A 12,282-nucleotide genomic window follows, 5' to 3' on the forward strand; every position below is an offset into this window, starting at 1 on the left:
TTGCCAAAGCATAATGTCCAGAACAACATACAGTTCTGGGGATGTAATCTGTCTAGGGCAGATAACAGAGGGACTAGTGAGCTCCTGGAATCTGGACACATCTTATTTGAATGAAACTCAGGACTTCAGTAACAGCTGAATTCCTATTGAATGGGCAGCGAGCCTTTATTAAGCACTGGTTTAAGGGTTCTGGGTACAAAAAGCAATGGTGCAAGTCCATTCTTCAAGGATATTTTACTCTTAAGGGGGCAAACAACACACACAAGCATCCCCAGAAGTACACCAAATGAATGCGAAGAGACCAGGAAAGACATAAGAAAACTGGAAAGCCAGGACTTTCCATGCCAAATGGAGGACCTTCTATTTGATCTTGGAGGCAATAGAGAGCCACTGGAGTTTGTAGAGGGGTGGAAGGGTGACACAATCAGACCCATGCTTCAAAAAATCACTTTGGAAGCTAGAGTCAGTAAACACTGATTAAGCACCTACTATGTGCCAGGCACTGTGCTAAGGAGCGAGGATACAAAGAAAGTCAAAAGACACTCCCTGACCTCAAGGAGCTCACAGTCTAATGGGGGAGGCAACATGCAAACAGCTATTCCCAAACAATGTACAGGTGGCAGGATAAATTGGAGATAATCAACAGAGGGAAGGCACTGGAATTAAGACAGATGGGGAAAGGTTTCCTGGAGGTGAGATTTCAGCTGAGACTTCAGGGAAGCCAGGAAGCTGAGATGAAGAGAGACAGCCTTCCAGGCACGGGGATGGTCAGCAAGAATGCCTGGAGCTGCAAGATGGAAGGTCTTGTTCAGGGAAGAACCAGGAGGTCAGTGTCACTGAATCACACAGTATGTGAGAAGGTAAAAGATATAAGAAGACTGGAGGCAGGGGGAGGGGGGGAGGTTCTGAAGGGCTTTGAATGACAAACAAGATTTTACATGTCATCCTGAAGGCAATAGGGAGCTACTGGAATTTCTTGAATAAGAGACATGGTGGGACCTGTGTCTTAGGAAAATCACTTTGGTGGATGAGCAGATGATGGACTGGAATGAGGAGAGATGAGGCAGACAGACCCACCAGCAGCTACTACAATAGTCCAGGCATGAGGTAATGAGGGCCCAAACCAGGGAAGTGGCAGTGTCAGAGGAGAAAAAGTGACTTTTTTTTCTTTTATTAAATTAATTTATTTTGATTTATCAACAATCACTTCCATTAGCTTCTGAGTTTTAAATTTTTCTCCCCCTCGCTCTCCGCCTCCCTCCCCAAGACAATGCGCAATCTGATATAGGCTCTACATATACATTCCTATTAAACATATTTTCACATTAGTGATGTTGTAAGGAAAAAATAGAACCAATAGAAGGAACCACAAGAAAGAGAAAACAAACAAAACAGAAGGGAAAAAAAAAGAACAAATAGTATGTTTCGATCTGCATTCAAACTCCATAGTTCTTTCTCTGGATGTGGATAGCATTTTCCATCATGAGACTTTTGGAGATGTCTTAGATCCTTGCATTGCTGAGAAGGGCTAAGTCTATCAAAGTTAGTCATCACACAACGTGGCTGTTACTGTGTACAACGTTCTCCTGGTTCTTCTCACTTCACTCAGCATCAATTCATACAAGTCTTTCCAGGTTTTTCTGAAGTCCACCTGCTCATCATTTCTTATAGCACAATAGTATTCCATTACATTCACATACCACAACTTGCTCAGCCATTCCCCAATTAATGGGCATCCTCTCAATTTCCAGTTCTTTGCCATCACAAAAAAGATCTGCTATAAATATTTCCTGGTTCTCTGCTTACCTTTCTGACTACTTCTTCTCTATCTCCTTGTCTGGATCTTCATTCAGATCATTCCCTCTAACTGTAGGGGTCCTTCTAGGTTCTGTCCTGGGTCCTCTTCTCTATATATACTGTTTTGCTTGGTAATCTTTTCAGCTTCCATGGATTCACTTATCTGTATGCTAATGATTCTCATATACTTATAATAATAATTGTAGCCAAATTCCAGAGTTCCCAGGTCAAGGAGAAAATATTACAGGCAGCCAGAAAGAAACAATTCAAGTATTGTGGAAACACAATCAGGATAACACAAGATTTAGCAGCTTCTACATTAAAGGACTGCAGGGCATGGAATATAATATTCCAGAGGGCAAAGGAGATAGGATTACAACCAAGAATCACCTACCCAGAAAAACTGAGTATAATCCTTCAGGGGAAAAGTGGTCATTCAGTGAAATAGAGGACTTTCACGCATTTTTGATGAAAAGACCAGAGCTGAATAGAAAATCTGACTTTCAAATACAAGACTCAAATGGAACATGAAGAGGTAAACAGGAAAGAGAAATCATAAGAGACTTATTAAGGTTGAACAGTTTACATTCCTGCATGAAAGGATGATATTTATAAGTCATGAGACCTTCATCAGTATTAGGGTAGTTAGAGGGAAAAAATTACATGTATGCATAGATAGATAAATAGATAGATAGATGATAGATAGATAGATAGATAGATAGATAGATAGATAGATAGATAGATAGATAGATAGATAGATAGAGGGCACAGGGTGAGTTGAAGATGAAGGGGTCATATCTGGAGAATAAAATTAAGGGATGAGAGAGGATTATCCTGGGAGAAGGAGAAAGGGAGAGGTAGAACGGGGTAACTTATCTCACAAAAAAACAGAAAAGAAAAGGCTCTTACAGTGGAGGGGAAACAGAAGAAGGTGAGAGGGAATGAGTGAATCTTATTCTCATGGGATTTGACTTAAGGAGGGGATAACATATGCACTCAATTGGGTATGGAAGTCTGTCTTACCCTACAGGATAATAGGTGGGGAAGGGGACAAGAGAGCAGGGGGATGATAGAGAGGAGGGCAGATTGGGAAAGGGGGTAATCAGAAGTAAATACTTCTGAGGAGGAACAGGGTCAAAAGACAGAATAGAATAAATTGGGGGGGGCAGGATAGGATTAAGGGAAATAGAGTTAGTATTTCACAACATGTCTACTATGGACGTGTTTTGCATAACTGCACACGTATAACCTATATTGAGTTGCTTGCCTTTTCAATGAGGGTAGGTGGGGAGGGAGGAAGGGAGAAAATGTGGAATCCAAAGTTTTAAAAACACATATTTAAAAAAAATGTTTTCACATGCAACTGGGAAATAAGAAATACAGGAAATGGGGTACAGAAATCTATCCTGCACTACAGGATAATAAAAGTGGAAGGGGATAAGAGAAGCGGGAGAGATGGAATAGAGGGCAGATTAGGGGAAGGGGTATTCAGAATGCATGCCATCTTGGGGTGGGGGGAGGGGCGAGATGGGGTGAAAATTTGGAACTCAAAATCTTGTGGAAATAAATGTTGAAAACTAAAAATAAAAAAAAAAGCCAGGTGTTCTTGACTCTGGGGCCAGATCTCTATCTAATGTAACATTACCTCTCTTGATATTGTTGCTGTTTGTTCTTTGTTTTCAAAGAGGACCAATGACATCATGGGTGATGTCTTGACTCATGGATGAATTGGATTTAAGTGAGGCAGAGTTGCACAAAGTCACCAGCTTCATTCTCTCTTCCAGAGTCTTCAAAGTCCAGTGGCAGGACAAAAGTCAAGACAACTGGAGATGGCCTGGGATGCAGTGGGTGGCCTTGGTGTCTTCAGCGTCTGACTGACCTCTAAGCACTCCACAGCGCCTGCTTCAGCCACCCTCATGGTGATTGGAACAAGCTGTTCTCATCTACTCATTCTGCCAGGAGAAGTCTTCACATGCTTGGGGTAGACACCCCCCTAACTCACTGACAGGTTTGAGGCCCATCAGTTACCTTCAGTCTGGTTTGGCCCATCTGCTGAGATAGTTTTACTGGGGTGTGGCTGCTGTGCATGCTACAGCTTCTTGGAGTCACAGGTGAGAGTTGGGTGAGAGGTGGACACCAAAGGTGGATGGGCAGCCCTGAAAAGGGCTCAGCAAGCCCTCACACCAGAGGTGCTAGTCCTCCTGAAAACCCCATACATCCCTCTCTCAATATACACCTCTCTCAATATAACTATGCAATAAAAGAAACAAAGGAAAGAGCACCAAAAGAAATGCACATGGGAACAAATTTGACACAAGAAAGGGATATTTGGCATAGTCAAAGGATTAAAAGAAGTATTACAATTAATAAGAAAAGTCACCAGATGGATTGACTAAGAGAGGGAGGGACTTGTACAAAACCCAGTAGTGGTAGGAGAAAGAAACAGGGAGGGATTGGAGCCAGGAATAAATGCCACTGAAACATCTACAGAAAAAATCATGAGAAAATTCACCAAAATGGAGATTTAGAGAGAAAAATCTAAGGATAGCAATTAACCATTTGAAAAAGCTGGGTTAACATGATGAAAAATGCTATCCATCTTCAGAGAGAGAACTGATGGACTCAAAGTACAAAAAAAAAGAAATATAATTTTTCTGCTTATTTTTATTGCTTTTTTTTGCAACATGGCCAGTATGGAAATGTTTTGCATGACTTCACATGTATAATCGATATCATATTGCTTGCTTTCTCATGGGTGGGTAGGGGTAGGAGGGAAGGAGAGAATTTGGAAATCAAAATGCTAAAAAATGAATGTTAAAAAGTTTTATATGTAAAAAAAATTTTAATAAAGTTGGTTTGTTTTTTTTTTAAGCCAGGCTAACATGAAGTTAGAAACCCTGACAATACAGTGGATGCAGAAAGACAAACTCAGAAATGGACACCTGAACAAGACTTGAATACACTGCAACTGAAGGTGACTGCTCCGGAGAACAGGTCAGAGGGAGTGCGCTGGGGAGAACAATGAAGAATAAAATAATTTGATCACTTTACTTCATAGAAAAGTTTGCAAAATTATAAGGAATAAACAAGTGGCACTCTACAAACAGAAAGAAATGACAGAATTCTACCAACAAGGCCTTAAAATTCAACTGTCCCAGGCATGGGAGAGTTTCCATTTGGCCATGATGGAACTTGTAAATTATCAAACAAAACAAAAATCCTTCATACCACGAGAAGGAAGACATCACTCTCCAAAAACAGTGATTTGATTCTTAAAAGATTTCTATTTGATTATTGTTCAGTATTTTATTTTTCCCCAGTTTTACGTAAAAACAACTTCTAACATTTGTTTTTAAAACCTTGAGTTCCAAATTCCTTCCCTTCCTCTCTTCCTACCCGCCCCCCATTGAGAAGGCAAGTAATTCCATATAGGTTTATACATGTGTAGTCATGCAAAACATTTCCATAATAGTCATGCTGCGAAAGAAAACGGACCAAAAAAAAAACCCTCAAGAAAAATAAAGTTAAAAAAAAAAGTATGCTTCAATCTGTATTCAGGTACCATCAGTTCTTTCTCTGGGGATGGATAGCATTTTTCATCATAACTCCTTCAGAGTTGTCTTGGATCACTGTATTGCTGAGAAAAGTGAAGTCATCCACAGCTGCTCATCTTACAACATTGCTGTTACTGTGTACACAATACATTTCACTTTGCATCAGCCAGTGCAAGTCTTTCCAGGTTTTTCTGAGAGTACCCTGCTCATCATTTCTTATAGTACAATAGCATTCCATCAGAACCACATACCACAACTTGTTCAGCCATTCCCACATTGATGGGCTTCCCTTCAACTTCTAATTCTTTACCTCTAGAAAAGAGCTGCTATAAATATTTTTGTACATATAGGTCCTTTTTTTTTTCCTCTTTTGGGATACAGACCTAGTAGTTGTATTGCTAGGTCAAAGGGTATAGCCCCCTAAGCATAGTTCAAATTGCTCTACAGAATGGTTGAATAAGTTCACAACTCCATCCACAATGCATTAATGTCCCATTTTTCCCATATCCCATCCAACATGTCATTTTCCTTTTTTTGTCCTATTAGCCAATCTAATAAGTATGAAGTAATACCTCAGATTTGTTTTAATTTGCATTGCTCCAATCAATAATGTTAGAGCATTTTTTTTCATATGGCTATAAATAGCTTTGGTTACTTCATCTGAAAACAGATCACATATTTTTATCATTTATCAACTGGGGAATGGCTCTTATTTTTATAAATTTGACTCAGTTTTCTATGTTTGAGAAATGAGGCCTTTATCAGAGAAACTTGTTTCAAAACCTTTTTTTCACAGTTACTATTGCTAACTTTATTTCTCTCCATCCTATTTCCCCTCCCCTGTTTATTGTATTCTCTTTCACTCTCTCCTCAAGTGTTTTGCTTCCGACTACCCCCTTCCCCAATCTGTCCTCCCTTCTATCACCCCCCCCCATCCCTTTCCCCTTCTACTTTCCCGTAGGGTAGGACAGATTTCTATACCCATTTGAGTGTGTGTCACTTCCTCTTTGAGCCAATTCTGATGAGAGTTAAGGTTCACTTACTCCTCCTCACCTCCCCTTCTTCCCCTCCACTGTAAAAGCTTTTTCTTGCCACTTTTCTGTGAGATAATTTACCCCGTTCTACTCCTCCCTTTCCCTTTCTTTCTCCCACTATATTCCTCTCTCATTCCTTAATTTTTTAGATATCATCCCTTCATATTCAGTGCCCTCTGTCTATATATACTCCAACTGCCCTAATAATAAGGTCTTATGAGTTACAAATATCTTCTACCCATGTAGGAATGTAAACAGTTTAACCTTATTAAGTCCCTTATGATTTCCCTTTCCTGTTTACCTTTTTATGCTTCTCTTGAGTCTTATATTTGAAAGTCAAATTTTCTATTCAGCTCTGGTCTTTTTATCAATAATGCTTGAAAGGCCTTTATTTCATTGAATTTCCATCTTTTCCCCTGAAGGATTGTACTCAGTTTTGCTGAGTAGGTGATTCTTAGTTGTAATCCTAGCTCCTTTGCCCTCCCAAATATCATATTCTAAGCTCCCAATCCTTTAAAGCAGAAGCTGCTAAATCTTGGGTTGTCCTGACTGTGGCTCCACAATACTTTGTTTCTTTCTGGCTGCTTGCAATATTTTCTCCTTGATTTGGGAGCTCTAGAATTTGGCTATAATATTCCTGGGAGTTTTCATTTTGGGATCTCTTTCAGGAGGTGATTGGTGGATTCTTTCAATTTCTAATTTACTCTCTGGTTCTAGAATACCAGGGTAGTTTTCCTTGATAATTTCTTGAAAGATGATGTCTAGGCTCTTTTTTTGATCATGGCTTTTCAAGGTCAGTTGCTTTTCCAATATTTCACATTGTCTTCTAATTTTTTCATTCTTTTGGTTTTGTTTTATTGTTTCTTGATTTCTCATAAAGTCATTAGCTTCCATTTGCTCAATTCTAATTTTTAAAGAGTTTTTTTTGTTTCAGTGCCTTTTTAAGTCATTTTTCTCATTGGCTTTTTGTACTTCTTTTACCATTTGGCCTAGTCTGTTTTTTAAGGTATTATTTTCTTTAGTATTTTTTTTTTTGCATGTGTGTCTCCTTTACCAAATTGTTGACTCGTTTTTTCATGATTTTCTTGCATCAATCTCATTTCTCTTCCCAATTTTTCCTGAGTTGTTGGTTGGGATATATATGCCCCAGGCATCAGAAATCATGCTCTCTAGGCTTGTGGTCTTAAATTTATTCCAGTTTAATACTTTTCAATTAAGTTATCACTTCACTACCACTATATTCTCATAACATGTAGGCAGCTGGGTGGAACAGAGGAAAGAGCCCTGGACTTGGAGTCAGGAAGACCTAAGTTTGAATTCAGCCTTAGACGCTTCCTAGCTGTGTGACTCTAAGTCACTGAACTTGTCTGCCTCAGTTTCCTTATCTAAAATGGGGACAATAATGTCATTTACATCCCAGTATTGTTATGGAATAAAATGAACTATTCGTAAAGTGCTTTGCAAATCTTAAAGTGCTATATAAAGCTATTATGTTAATGACAGGATTCAGAATCATAGATTGAAAGCAAAAAAGGACCTCTGAGATCATCTCCAGGGGTGGAGGACCTGCAGCCTTGAGGCCACATGTGGCCTTCTAGGTCCTTGGGTGCAGCCTTTTAACTGAGTCCAAGTTTTACAGAACAAATCCTTTTATTAAGGCGATTTATTTTGTGAAATTTGGATTCGGTCAAAGGGCCTCACTTGAGGACCTTGAGGACCTAGAGGGCCACATGTGGCCTCAAGGCTGCAGGTTCCTCACCCCTGGTCTAGTCCAACCTCATTTTACAGGAGGAAATAGACCCAGAGAATTGAAGTGACTTGCCCAAGGTCACATAGCTAACAACGGGCAGAGCTTGGATTCTAATCCAGGTCCTTAGACTCCACACTCAACAAGTTGCCCATTGCTATGCACTGCCTCATCTGTTTTTCTTCAAATCTAAGTACAGTGTTTGAAGGCAAGAGATGGCCAATCAAAAAGATTTTATGGAATTCCTTGGGAAAAAAATATGCCTTTCAAAAAAGTCTTTTTTTTTTTTCTGGGGCAGCTAGGTGGCGCAGTGGATAGAGCACCAGCCCTGGAGTCAGGAGGACCTGAGTTCAAATCTGACCTCAGACACATAACACTCACTAGCTCTGTAACAAGTCACTGTATTTTAAAATATGGTTTTTATAGCTTGCTTCTTTCCTTGAGAACAGCTTGTTCATTTACTCATATCTGTTTATCACTTATCAATTGAGTAATGACTTATTCTTATAAACTTGAATCCATTCCTTTTATATCAAGAAATTTGCTGCAAAGATTTTTTTTCCTTGCATAACTGCTTCCCTTCTAAACTTAGCTGTGTTGGATTTGTTTGTGCAAAAAAAATTTTTTTTTAATTTTAAGTAATCAAAATTGTCCATTTTATCTTCTTTGATTCTCTCTAGCCTTTGTTTGGTCATGAACTCTTCTCACATCCATAAATCTGAAATTTCTTACTTGCTCCTCTAATTTATTTATGATATACCTTTTACATGTAGGTGACATATGCATTAGCTTATCTTGGTGTATGGTGTGAGGTGTTGATCTAAACCTAATTCCTGCCAGATTGCTGTCCAGTTTTTGTCAAATAGTGAGTCTTTATGCCAGTAGCTGAGGTCTTTGGGTTTAATGAACAATAGGCTACTTGGTTTATTTCTGCATATACATCTGCTCCACTGATTGGTATCTCACTCTCTTAAACCAAATTGTTTTTGGTTTAATAATTACTGCTTTGTAGTATAGTTTGATATCTAATCCTGCTAGACTATTCCACTTTTTTCATCATCTCCCTTGAGATTCTTGACCTTTTGTTCCTCCAAATGAATTTCATAATTTGCTTCTAGTCCTACAAACAAGCAACACCTACTATGTACCAGGCACTAAGTGGTAGTTTGATTGCTATGGTACTAAATAAATTCGTTTAGGGGTTATTGTTATATACTGACTGGGCCTAACCGTAAGCAATTAATTACCCTCCATTTGTCTGCCTTTACTTCTAGAATTTTTCAGTTGTATTCATATAGCTCCTGTGTGTATCTTCATGAGTATTTTATTCCTCCCAAGGGTTCTCTAAGTACCTCACATCATTGGCAGAAATAAGAATTTTGTTTCTTCTTTGCCAATGTTTATTCTCTCAATTGTTTTGTTTTGGTCTTACTGCTCTAGTTGGTATTTCTAACACTATATCAAATAGAAGCGAGGACAAAGGATAGCCTTGTTTCATTACTGACCTTACTGGCAAGGATCATAGTTCATTCCTATGAGGTATAATGCAGCATCTTGGTTTTGGATATGTACTATCTACCATGTTAAGGAAAGGTCCATTTATTCCCGTTTTCTAGTATTGTTGAACAAAAAGGGAAATTACATTTTTCCAAAAGCCTTTTCTATATCTTTTGATATAATCTTGATTTTTATTGTTCTTGTCAATATAGTCGATTGTGTTTATTATTTTCCTAATAAACTCTGACTATACACGGCACAAATTTCAAGCCGGTCGTGTGTGTGTGTGTGTGTGTGTGTGTGTGTGTGTGTGTGGTCTTTGTGATATTTTTCTACTGGTCTATGTAAAATGTTTGCATCAATGTTCACTAAGCAGATTGATTTGGTTTTCCTTGTTCCGACTCTCTGGTTTAAGTATCATACAAAAATGTGGCAAGATCCCTTCTTTGGCTATTTTTTCAAATAGTTTCTGTGATACTAGAATTGTTCTTTGAGTGTTTGATAGAATTTGTTTGTGAAGCCTTCTGGTCCCAGGGTTTTTGCCTTTGGGAGTGCATTTAGGGTTCGTTCAAATGTTTTCCGGGATGAGTTGTTTAAATCCTCTATTTCTTGCTTTGTCCATCTGGGTATTCTACATTTTTTTAAACATTCATTTAAGCTGTTGGTTTCATGAAGTTATAGTTGGGCAAAATTGTTTTAAATCTTTTTATTTGCCACAAAATCTCCTTTTTAAAGTTTTGCTATTAGCAATTTTCTCTTCTGAATAATATTATCTAATGGCTCATCTATTCCCCACCCACCCCTCCAAAACATAAAAAAAAAAAACCTTCTAGTTTTATACTTTCTTTCCCCACCTCGTATTGACATGTGATACATGTCAAGTATTGAAATTGTCTACACCTTTCAGCAAGATATAGTTTCCTCGTATCTCTTCTAATGGTCAGGTTTTGCTCCTACCCTAGTCTGGAAATTACTATTATTACAACTGTTTTTTTTTTGTTTTGGTTGTTTTTTAGAGGCAATGGGGATTAAGTGTGCTCAGGGTCACACAGCTAGCCAGTAAGTATCTGAGGCTGGATTTGAACTCAGGTCCTCCTGATTCCAGCACTGGTACTCTATCCATTGTACCACCTAGCTGCCCCACACACCTGCTTTTTTTAGTTCAGTTGAGGCATAAAGTTTAACTCTTTATGTTCACTATGTAAGTAGTTAAGTTTCAGGTGTTTTTTGAAAAGAATACATTGTAGGAAATTTTTAAATCCATTTTTTCAATCTATTCTGCTATTCTCATCCCTTTCCTTTCAGAGACTCTTCTTTATGATCCCCTCTCTGAACTTAAGTTTGTTCTGGTTATGACCAACTGCTCCCTTTCATCCCCCATCCTTTTCCTCTCTCCATTTCCTCCTGTTTTCCTGTTGGGTTGAATGTGTTTCTACACCAAACTTTTTCTACTCTCCTTTGACACAAGGATTACAACATGTAAATCTAAAGAACCACCACCACAAAACGATCAAAAATGAATGTTGTGGATGTGAAATTATAATACATCCAGAATAAGAATGGCTCAGAGAAAATCCCTGCCCCCCCCCCCCATTCCTTTATAGAGGTTAGAGGTGAGGGATCCACAGTCGTGGAAAACTGCACATGATGTCAAACTTTTCAATGTATCAGTTTGGCTAAAAAATTTTCTTCATATTTAAAATAACTGCATTATATGGAATGGCTCTCTGGAGAACAGGGGATGCAGGGGGAAATTTAGGTGATGTAAGAATACAAGTTATCAATAAAAACTTTTAAAAAATCCAACTGTACAACAGGACAGGAATGAAAAGGCTAATAATAAGAGCTAACATTTATATAGTGCTTTCTATGTTCCAGGCACTGTGCTAAGCTCAGTTTGAGCCTCACAAACACCCTGGGCAGTAGGAGTTAGTACTCTGACCCTCATTTTACAGATGAGGAAATTCAAACAGACAGAGGTCAAGTGGCTTGCCAGGGGCCACACAGCTAGTGTCTGAAGCAGGACTTGGTGACTGTAGGCCCACTGTGCACTGTGGTGCCACCCAGGTGCCCCCTAAAGCACACTTCAAGCTCAATGAGCCACCAGGGTTGGTCTTCAGGTCTGGATGCCACATCTGAGGACGTAGTGACAGAATTTTAAAGAGTTTCAAACCACACTGCACAGTTAGTCCAAGTCAGCCAGTTTTCTAGCACTCAGGATGACATGGGAGCTGTCTGCCTGCTAACATGTGATTCAGTGGTTCGACTGGCTTAACTTGGCCCCAGTGGATAGGCCTAGATACTAGCACTAAGGGGCCAAGGGGGCTCTCTTTAAAGGGGGAAGCCCAAACTCCTTCTATTTCCTAGTTTCCCTCTTGGCCCTCTCATCTTACTCTAGAGAAACTAGACTAGAAATTTTTATGGAATTCAAGCTGATGAATAATGAAGGTAAAGAAAGAGCAACAAGATGAAGTTATTGTGAAATTAGAAACTAAGAAACCATTTGCTGCTGGGGCAGCACCTGAGAGCTTTGGGATGATGACAGTAAAAATCAAAGCTAGTATCTTGACTTTTTTTTTCCTCTTTAAATAACCAACCCATCTTGGAATTTGCAATCCATCAGCAGAACAAACAACAGAGACATTTCAAGAAG

The sequence above is a fragment of the Phascolarctos cinereus genome, unplaced genomic scaffold, assembly GCF_003287225.1.
Source record: "Phascolarctos cinereus isolate Bilbo 61053 unplaced genomic scaffold, phaCin_HiC Scaffold_8;HRSCAF=390, whole genome shotgun sequence".
In the NCBI taxonomy this organism is placed as follows: Eukaryota; Metazoa; Chordata; class Mammalia; order Diprotodontia; family Phascolarctidae; genus Phascolarctos; species Phascolarctos cinereus.